Here is an 11,736-nt window from a genome sequence, read left to right on the forward strand (position 1 = left end):
CCTCTGAGTTCTTCCTCTACCACACTTAAACTTCATCTTTCACACTTGTATAACTGGTACTCAGTACTAACCAAATCAATGTTTTATCCAGAGGAAATGTCTTTGAATTTTCTCTACTCCTAAGGGTGATCTATTATGAATTCTTTTATATATAACCCCAGCAAACTCTTTGGTTCACTAATTTACATTTTTAAATGTTTATTATTTTGGTTTGTCCTTAATTCACTGTCTGTGACTAAGTAAATATTTGTGTTACCCATACCTAAGTAAAGAGTCATACAATACTTCTCAACTACATATGCAATACATGGACATTCTTTCTAACACTCTGGTAACTCACTGATTTATGGTCCTAATGGAGGTAGGCATCTCTGGAGAAAAGCCGAGTCGATTACTTTTTAAAATTTTACATAAAAATTTAAAAATACACTAACATAGCAATTTATCTTCTTGAAGTTCTGGATACTAGATGCCCAAGATGAAAATGGTATCTTCACCTACAATATTTTAACTGTCATATATAAGTAGGTATCTTCTCCCTCTGTCTACACCTCATGTTCCCTATGAGTTAAAGGATGCAACCTATATTTCATTGTGACCCTACCTTTAGAGTCCAATTTTGCTTTAATTATTACTTTAAAAGTACTACTTTTGAGTAGTTACATTTTGAGCTACTGTAATTAGGGACACAATATAGATAAGAAGAAAAGGTAAACTTAAGCCATAACATAAAATAGTGGGTATGAGAAAGCAATGAGCCACAGTGCTAAAGACAGGATTGAAGAAACATTTGATCCAAGGCTTTTCCTGGAGATCCAAAGGAAGTTGAGATGGAAAAGGAGATTAGAGAGAGGTTGACAGCAATGTAATCTGTGATATTATACACATAAGAAGATAGTCAGATAGGAGACAAGAACATTTTTATTCGTTAGAGATATAGGACAGAGACAAGTGTCCTTACTGCTTTTGTGCAGATCCAGGTTCAATACCCATAACAAAATAGTGACTAAAGCCATCTGTAATACAAATTCCATGGGATCTGCCATCTTCTTCTGGATTGCCTGGGGAACAGGCATACATCCGGCACATTGACATATATCTTAACTAGGGTTTCAATTTTGTGAAGAGATACTATGACCAAGGGAACTCTTATAAGGGACAATATTTAATTGGGGCTGACCTATAGCTTCACAAGTTCAGTCTATTATCATCATGGCTGAATACATGGCAGTATTCAGACAGACATGGTGCTGGAGAAGGAGCTGAAAGTTTTATATGTTTCTCTGAAGGCAGCCAGGAGAAGACTTTCTTCTGTACTGGACAAAGCTTGATAGTATGATCTCAAAACCAACCCCCACAGTGATACATTTTCTCCATCAGGGACATATTTACTCCAACAGGCCACAGTTCCCCATAATGCCATGCTCTGGGCCACATATATTCAGATCACCACAACATATGAACATAAAAAAACACCTATACATACAAAATTTAAATATATATTTTATATAATATATATTTTATAAATATATATTATTTTATATGTGCATATATATATTAGAAAAGGAAAGGTTTCTATCTCTAATATGTAGGCATCATTTATTGTAATGAAATCCTTTCTGCAGGTTCTTTATCAGTTTTTGTTTTTATTTTCAAACAAACAAGAATTGTAACAAATATGAATATGAAGTAACAAGTGAACTAATTGATAATCTGCAATCATCAATTAATCCACACATTTTATAGGGCTTATACATGCAAAATTATTTTTATTTTTATTTTACTGGCTGAACAAAACTGAGCAAAAAAGTTGTGATTTATACAATGATTTATAATTCACATACTACATTCTTAAATGAAGATGTGTTGTCACAGCACAACACCCTTAGTTATATATCCTTGTATAGATATTATTAAGCTGAGATGGGGAATTTACAGCATTCTGACATGAAATATTTACTATCTCACTTTTAGAGAAAGTACCTATTTCAATTTATATGGCTTTCCCAATATTACTGAACTATTGAACAACCTAGTCCAGATAGCTACTGACAGGTTTTATTGTTTACAAAGGCCTCTGTAGGGAGTTTGGCTTACTTTTTTTTTTTTTTTTTTTTTTGTCTTTTTTTTTTATTTGATATAATTTATTTACATTTCAAATGATTTCCCCTTTTCTAGCCCCCCCCCCACTCCCCGAAAGTCCCGTAAGCCCCCTTCTCTTCCCCTGTCCTCCCTCCCACCCCTTCCCAGTTCCCCGTTCTGGTTTTGCCAAATACTGTTTCACTGAGTCTTTCCAGAACCAGGGACCACTCCTGCTTTCTTCTTGTATCTCATTTGATGTGTGGATTATGTTTTGGGTATTCCAGTTTTCTAGGTTAATAACCACTTATTAGTGAGTGCATACCATGATTCACCTTTTGAGTCTGGGTTACCTCACTTAGTATGATGTTCTCTAGCTCCATCCATTTGCCTAAGAATTTCATGAATTCATTGTTTCTAATGGCTGAATAGTACTCCATTGTGTAGATATACCACATTTTTTGTATCCACTCTTCTGTTGAGGGATACCTGGGTTCTTTCCAGCATCTGGCAATTATAAATAGGGCTGCTATGAACATAGTAGAGCATGTATCCTTATTACATGGTGGGGAATCCTCTGGGTATATGCCCAGGAGTGGTATAGCAGGATCTTCTGGAAGTGAGGTGCCCAGTTTTCGGAGGAACCGCCAGACTGCTTTCCAGAGTGGTTGTACCAATTTGCAACCCCACCAGCAGTGGAGGAGTGTTCCTCTTTCTCCGCACCCTCTCCAACACCTGCTGTCTCCTGAATTTTTAATCTTAGCCATTCTGACTGGTGTAAGATGAAATCTTAGGGTTGTTTTGATTTGCATTTCCCTAATGACTAATGAAGTGGAGCATTTTTTAAGATGCTTCTCCGCCATCCGAAGTTCTTCAGGTGAGAATTCTTTGTTTAACTCTGTACCCCATTTTTTAATAGGGTTGTTCGGTTTTCTGGAGTCTAACTTCTTGAGTTCTTTATATATATTGGATATTAGCCCTCTATCTGATGTAGGATTGGTGAAGATCTTTTCCCAATTTGTTGGTTGCCGATCTGTCCTCTTGACGGTGTCCTTTGCCTTACAGAAACTCTGTAACCTTATGAGGTCCCATTTGTCAATTCTTGCTCTTAGAGCATACGCTATTGGTGTTCTGTTCAGAAACTTTCTCCCTGTACCGATGTCCTCAAGGGTCTTCCCCAGTTTCTTTTCTATTAGCTTCAGAGTGTCTGGCTTTATGTGGAGGTCCTTGATCCATTTGGATTTGAGCTTAGTACAAGGAGACAAGGATGGATCAATTCGCATTCTTCTGCATGCTGACCTCCAGTTGAACCAGCACCATTTGTTGAAAAGGCTATCTTTTTTCCATTGGATGTTTTCAGCCTCTTTGTCGAGGATCAAGTGGCCATAGGTGTGTGGGTTCATTTCTGGATCTTCAATCCTGTTCCATTGATCCTCCTGCCTGTCACTGTACCAATACCATGCAGTTTTTAACACTATTGCTCTGTAGTATTGCTTGAGGTCAGGGATACTGATTCCCCCAGATTTTCTTTTGTTGCTGAGAATAGTTTTAGCTATCCTGGGTTTTTTGTTGTTCCAGATGAATTTGATAATTGCTCTTTCTAACTCTGTGAAGAATTGAGTTGGGATTTTGATGGGTATTGCATTGAATCTGTATAGTGCTTTAGGCAAAATGGCCATTTTAACTATATTGATTCTACCGATCCATGAGCATGGGAGGTTTTCCCATTTTTTGAGGTCTTCTTCCATTTCCTTCTTCAGAGTCTTGAAGTTCTTGCCATACAGATCTTTCGCATGTTTGGTAAGAGTCACCCCAAGATACTTTATACTGTTTGTGGCTATTGTGAAGGGGGTCATTTCCCTAATTTCTTTCTCAGCCTGCTTATCCTTTGAGTATAGGAAGGCCACTGATTTGCTTGAGTTGATTTTGTAACCTGCCACTTTGCTGAAGTTGTTTATCAGCTGTAGGAGCTCTCTAGTGGAGTTCTTTGGGTCACTTAGGTAGACGATCATGTCGTCTGCAAATAATGATAGTTTGACTTCCTCCTTTCCAATTTGTATCCCTTTGACCTCCTTATGTTGTCGAATTGCCCGAGCTAGTACCTCAAGTACAATATTGAAAAGATAAGGAGAAAGGGGGCAGCCTTGTCTGGTCCCTGATTTCAGTGGGATTGCTTCAAGTTTCTCTCCGTTTAGTTTGATGCTGGCTACCGGTTTGCTGTATATTGCTTTTACTATGTTTAGGTATGGGCCTTGAATTCCTGTTCTCTCCAAGACTTTAAGCATGAAAGGATGCTGAATTTTGTCAAATGCTTTTTCAGCATCCAATGAAATGACCATATGATTTTGTTCTTTGAGTTTGTTTATGTAGTGGATTGTATTGATGGATTTCCGTATATTGAACCAACCCTGCATTCCCGGGATAAAGCCTACTTGATCATGGTGGATGATCGTTTTGATGTGTTCTTGGATTCGGTTGGCAAGAATTTTGTTGAGTATTTTTGCATCGATGTTCATAAGGGAAATTGGTCTGAAGTTCTCTTTCTTTGTTGGATCTTTGTGTGGCTTTGGTATCAGCGTAATTGTGGCTTCGTAGAAGGAATTGGGTAGTGTTCCTTCTGTTTCTATTTTGTGGAATAGTTTGAAGAGTATTGGTGTTAACTCTTCTTTGAAGGTCTGGTAGAATTCTGCACTGAAACCATCTGGTCCTGTGCTTTTTTTGGTTGGAAGACTTTCTATGACTCCTTCTATTTCTTTAGGCTTTATGGGACTGTTTAGATGGTCTAGTTGGTCCTGATTTAATTTTGGTATTTGGTATCTGTCAAGGAAATTGTCCATTTCCTCCAGATTCTCCAGTTGTGTTGAGTACAGGCTCTTGTAGTAGGATCTGATGATTTTTTGGATTTCCTCAGTTTCCGTTGTTATGTCTCCCTTTTCATTTCTAAGTTTGTTAATTTGGATACTTTCTCTGTGCCCTTTGGTCAGTCTGGCTAAGGGTTTATCTATCTTGTTGATTTTCTCAAAGAACCAGCTCCTAGTTTTGTTGATTTTTTGTATGGTTCTCTTTGTTTCTACTTGATTGATTTCGGCCCTGAGTTTGATGATTTCCTGCCTTCTACTCCTCCTGGGTGAAATAGCTTCTTTTTGTTCTAGGGCTTTCAGGTGTGTCATTAAGTTGGTAATGTATGCTCTCTCCATTTTCTTTTTGGAGGCACTCAGGGCTATGAGTTTTCCTCTTAGCACTGCTTTCATTGTGTCCCATAGATTTGGGTATGTTGTGTTTTCATTTTCATTGTGTTCTAAAAAGTCTTTAATTTCTTTCTTTATTTCTTCCTTGACCAAGGTGTCATTGAGTAGAGTATTGTTCAATCTCCACGTGTTTGTGGGTTTTCTGTTGTTTCTGTTGCTATTGAAGACCACTTTTATTCCATAGTGATCAGATAGGAGGCATGGGATTAGTTCTATCTTTTTATATTTCTTGAGGTCTGTCTTGTGACCAATTATATGGTCGATTTTGGAGAAGGTACCATGAGGTGCTGAAAAAAAGGTATATTCTTTTGTTTTAGGATAGAATGTTCTATATATATCAGTTAAATCTAATTGGTCCAAAGCTTCAATTAGTTTCATTGTGTCCTTGTTTAGTTTCTGTTTTCCTGATCGGTCCATTGAGGAAAGTGCAGTGTTGAAGTCACCCACAATTATTGTGTTAGGTGCAATGTGTGCTTTGAGTTTTAATAAAGTTTCTTTTATGAAAGAGGGTGCCCTTGCATTTGGAGCATAGATGTTCAGGATTGAGAGTTCTTCTTGTTGTATTTTTCCTTTGACCAGCAAGAAGTGTCCCTCAGAGTCTCTTTTGATGACTTTGGGTTGAAAGTCAATTTTATCTGATATTAAAATGGCTACTCCAGCTTGTTTCCTGAGACCATTTGCTTGTAAAATTTTCTTCCAGCCTTTTACTCTAAGGTAGTGTTTGTCTTTGACCCTTAGGTGTGTTTCCTGTAAGCAGCAAAATGTAGGGTCCTGTTTACGTATCCAGTCAGTTAGTCTGTGTCTTTTTATTGGGGCATTGAGTCCATTGATGTTAAGAGATATTAAGGAATAGTGATTGTTACTTCCTATCATTTTTGACGTTATTTTTTAAATTTGATTGCTTAACTTATTTGGGTTTGATGAAAGGTTACTATCTTGCTTTTTTCAGGGTGGAGTTTCCCTCCTTGTATTGGTGTTGTCCTCCTATTATCCTTTTTAGGGCTGGGTTTGTGGATAGATATTGGGTGAACTTGGTTTTGTCGTGAAATATCTTAGTTTCTCCATCTATGGTGATTGAGAGTTTTGCTGGATATAGTAGTTTTGGTTGGCATTTGTGTTCTCTTAGAGTCTGCATGAGATCTGCCCAGGACCTTCTAGCCTTCATAGTCTCAGGTGAAAAGTCTGCTGTGATTCTGATAGGTCTTCCTTTATATGTTACTTGGCCTTTTTCTCTTACTGCCTTTAGTATTCTTTCTTTGTTTAGAACATTTGGTGTTTTGATTATTATGTGACGGGAAGTATTTCTGTTCTGGTCCAGTCTGTTTGGAGTTCTGTAGGCTTCTTGTATATTCATGGGCATCTCTCTCTTTAGGTTAGGGAAGTTTTCTTCCATAATTTTATTGAAGATATTTGCTGGCCCTTTAAGTTGTAAATCTTCACTCTCATCTATGCCTATAATCCTTAGGTTTGGTCTTCTCATTGTGTCCTGGATTTCCTGGATATTTTGGGTTACAAGCTTTTTGCACTTTGCATTTTCTTTAACTGTTGAGTCCATGGTTTCTATGGAATCTTCAGCATCTGAGATTCTTTCTTCTATCTCTTGTATTCTGTTGTTGATATTTGCATCTCTGTCCCCTGATTTCTTCCCAAGGCTTTCTATCTCCAAAGTTGTCTCCCTTTGAGTTTTCTTAGTTGTTTCTACTTCTGATTTTAGATCCTGGATGGTTTTGCTTAGCTCCTTCCCTTGCATGTTTGTGTTTTCCTGTAATTCTTTAAGAGATTTTTGTGTTTCCTCTTTCATGAGCTCAGCCTGTTGACCAAAGTTCTCCTGTATTTCTTTAAGAGATTTTTGTGTTTCGTCTTTCATGACCTCAGCCTGTTGAGCAAAGTTCTCCTGTATTTCTTTAAGTGTTTTTTGCATTTCCTCCTTGTTGGCTTTTGTATTCTCCTGGATTTCTTTCAATGATTTTTGTGTTTCCCTTGCAAGGGCTTCTAACTTTTGATCCATTTTCTCCTCAATGACCTTCATGTGTTCCTGTACCAGCATCATGACCAGTGATTTTAAATCCAAATCTTGTTTTACTGGTGTGATGGGGTATCCAGGACTTGCTGGTAGAGGAGAATTTGGTTCAGATGTTGCCATATTGCCTTGATTTCTGTTAGTGACGTTTCTGCGTTTGCCTTTTGCCATCTAGCTCTCACTGGTGTTACTTGGTCTTGTCAGTGCTGGACTCACCAGTGCAAGCTGCCCCTTCCCCGTTGGCCTCTGGTGCACAGCTTACACTCTGCACTGCCTATAGACAGGGTGCTGTTTTCCAGGCTGTTCAGATCCCAAAGCAGGCACCTGAAGGCTCCCGCTGGGGCCCGCAGGATTTATCGGAGCACACCGACTTTTCCCAGCTGGCCGCCCGGAAGCCCCCACTAGCCTCTTGAGGGACCTGGAGATGTGGCGGCCAGCCAGGCTGATCTGAAGCGGAGAGATTTGAGCTGGGGGCTTCTGCCTGAGGCCTTGCCCCAGATTGTGTCTGTGGACCAGGTGGAACCCGTGTGCACCCCCAGGGAGCTCCGAAGGTGAATGTTGCTGTGACCTCCCCTGTGCTCCGCTCACTCCGCTGGGCAGCCGATTTCCCCCAACCGGGCTGGCGCACACTAGGTTAGCCTTGTCGCCTGGGCCCTGAGTCCAGGCAAACGCCTGGGAGGCCAAGGTCCGAGCAAAGTTCCCCTAGGGCTATGTCTGTTATTTGGGTCCGCCAGGTGACCCGGATGGCGGGCGTGCGCGTCCGCGCTCCGCGAAAGCACCGGGAGAGTCTGTTGTGCTAATAACCTCCTGGGCTGGTTGACACACAGATGGCCCACCAAGCCGCCCAGTTCTTGGGGTCAGTCCTGTGCCTTTTGGGGCCTAGACCCCCGTTTTGTTAGCCTCAGGCTACGCTTGTTAGCAGTCTCTGCCCTCCCGAGCACTCTGGCTCCTGTAGGCAAAATGGCGGCGCGTGCACCGTCCGGGGCAAAAAAAAAAAACTCCTGGCTGGGTTGGCGCCCCGATGGCCACTCGAACAGCCCAGGGCCTGGGTGCAGGCCAACGCACGTCTGGCTCAGACCCCTGCGGTGTTGGGCCTAGGATTATGTTTGTGTACCTCAGTCTGACCGATCTCTGGAGCCCGGGATCAAGATGGCGGTGAGTCTCTCCTGACTGGCGGGCAGCCGAGTTCTGAAGTGGCTTCCGTGCAGCGAAAGGCTCCGCAGAACCGCAGTTGCTTGCCGCCCGGCTGGTCAGCGAAGGTCAGTGGTCGTGGGCGCAGGGCCTAACTGGACCCTGTGTCGCCTTGGTTCCACTGCTGATGGCCCTTCAGCTGGAGCAGCCACTGCTACCGCCGCCGCCGCCGAGTTTGGCTTACTAAAAGTTTAGTAACAGGACGGGGGAGTTGGCTTAACATTTGTCTTTACTCACTCAGAAGTCCAAGCCATTTCCCCTTATGTTGCCTAAATTGTTCAATAGACTACCTAGAACAGAAGCTTTCTTGAAGTCTTTACCTCTTTATTTTGCAAACTCTAACTTACTCATGTCTTCCTCTGAGCATTTCCACAGCTCCCCCAATTACAATAACAGTCTATTTTGCCCCAAATAACAAAGCCTGCCTCTGCCTCAGGAAGAAGTGTGTTGGGCTATAGTGGATACACACATTCTCACCTGCCAATAAAAGAACAATCAGACTTCAAAGTACTTCACAACTCTGTTCATTAATTAAGCTTTATGGATTCTCTTGCAATTTGAGTTTTCTTGCAACCTGGGCAATTCTCGATACAAAATGATGCTGCCTTCTATTTATTTTTATTAGAATAGATCATTCTAAGTTTGATGTACACTAACTTGCATGATCTTCCTTGCCATGGGAAGTTTTTAAAGTATAACTTTCACAAATCAGTAAAAAGTTCAATTGGAAAACGGTTGGCGTATCATGGGATTTGTTTAGGCCATAAATGTTAGAGTGGTTTATATTTTACCCCTTATGTCTTTATTAGCTCTTTACATTTGGTTCCCTGTCTCTTGTTCCTATGCATCTAATTTCCATCTCAGGAACTCACTATTTAACACAGTTTATATTTCCTTAGAACCTCTCCTCTAGGATCCCAATTAGTTTTGATTATTATTTAAATACTTCATCTTTCTATCCTTACACATGTGGAAAAAGTTTTTGGAAAACCAGTTCTTTTCCTCACTGATATCCATAGGGTTGACTTTATGATTCCTACCAAAGAGGTAGAAGAAAGTATTAAGGTGTCAGTTCTGAGTTTCTAGAAGGATCCTTCCCATTCTGCAAATATTTTTTGAGAGGTAATAATGATTTAATTTTGAAGTCACTGTAAATATTTTTGTGACTATATTGCTAATTCCTTGTTTGTTTTCTATTTGAGATGTTTTAAATTTTGTGCTGAAACCATTAGAAGAAGGCCACTCATTCAAGAATAATAGACTTAGAGCTGTCCAGAACAAGGTCCAAGGATTTTAGAAAGCACAAGTGAGAGATTTCCTAGAGGTGGGCTGATATTTTCAACGTTGTACTCAGAAGACTGGGGGTAGAACAGATTATGAAATGAATTGCAGCAGGCTGTTGATGTACTTCCCTTCCTAGCTACAATGACACTGCATAGCATAAGCCAGTGTAATAGGCCATATCTGTAATCTGAAAATTCTGAAGTTGGGATTACTACATGAAAAATACAGAAGTTCACCAGTAAAATGAGACATAAATGAAGGTTTTTGATTATTCAGTAGAAGTAGATGATTTAAAAAAATAAGGATACAAAGAACTACATTAATATCTCCATTTGAAGAGTGCTTGCTGTGCACAAGTTCAGCCCTGTGTTTTATTCTCAATAGTGCCTAAAATGTGCAAGGAATACAGGAAAATAATCCAAGAACTAGAATACTAGAGGTGGAAAGATCAATATTTTAGTCTTATCTTTGGCAGGATTGAAGGCAGTCTTTTCTACATGCAACCCTATCATTAACAACATGCAAACAAGCAAATAAATAAACAAAAGAGTATGGAGAAGTAGAGATAAAGTAGATGAGGAAGAGAAAAAAATCTAGCAAGTTGATATACACATGCAATCTTAGCATTTGGTAAGCATATATTTAAGGTTTGTTATATATTGAAAACTTGTTTCAACTACATAGAAATCTCTATACAACATAGGACAACATTATATAGTAAGATCCTATTATAAAATCTGAAATGATTTTAATAACTTTTTAAAAATATGTATCTAATCATATGTAGCCACGTTTCATTTCACCATGCAGTGGGTATAAGATTACTAATGAGATAATAAATATTAATTTCTCACAGTATGATTTGTAATTTGATATATATTTATATTCTTCCCCTCATCATCTTAGACTATTGCTTGGGTGACAAGGTCCATGTACATTAACAGAACTGCAAAGCAGGGTAAGAAACAGACTTTTGTTGGAATTTCAGTTTAGGAGACAAAGTCTAGCATTTAATTTGAATGCTCAGTGCTGGCTTCCTCATGTGCACAATAAAAATTATAAATTTGTTATCATTATTCAAAACATACTACAAGTCTAATGAATAGAGCATGTCTAAAAGGAAGGCCCCAGATCAGAAATTAGAGGATGTGGCAGGCACGAATATGCATTATATTGAATATTTTGATACTCTGAAATTTCTTGCCTCAGGTCACTATCATCTATAGATTCATAGGAGTATTTTTTCACCTTCAGTTGTTCCTTTGTATTTAAAAGCAAATTGTATTAATTTAAAAATTTTTAGGCAATGATTTTAAGCATATTCAACCTCTTGACTAATTTTTCCTAGAACCTCATGCCAAATCTCATGCTATCTGTATCTCTCTCTCATTCTCTCTCTCTGTCTCTCTCTGTCTCTCTCTCTCTCTGTCTCTCTCTGTGTGTGTGTGTGTGTCTCTCTCTCTGTCTTTCTCTCTGTCTCTCTCTGTGTCTCTCTCTCTCTGTGTGTGTGTGTCTGTGTGTGTGTGTGTTTGTGTGTGTGTATCTGTCTCTGTCTCTTTCTCTGGATCTTTCTCATTTTTTGTGTTCTTTCTGCTTTGACTAAATCCTCTTTTGCATTTATATGGCCCTTAAATAATGTGATCAATATACCAAATGTTACAGTATTGAATCAAACCAAACCTATTTTTTCACAATAATCACCAAATGCAAAGAGGTATTTAGAGAGATAGGTGTTTGTTCCAACATTTCCTGTGTCATGCTTGTATTTTGTCTTCATTGAGCTTGTACAGATCTTGTGCATGCTGTTTAAACTCTGAGCTAACATGTGCTTCTGTATTTTATTCTCTGGCACTGGTATTGCAATTGTACCTGACTCACATTAACATACACAAATAACCAATTATATAGAGCTAC

This window comes from Apodemus sylvaticus, chromosome 23 (genome assembly GCF_947179515.1).
Source record: "Apodemus sylvaticus chromosome 23, mApoSyl1.1, whole genome shotgun sequence".
Classification (NCBI taxonomy): domain Eukaryota; kingdom Metazoa; phylum Chordata; class Mammalia; order Rodentia; family Muridae; genus Apodemus; species Apodemus sylvaticus.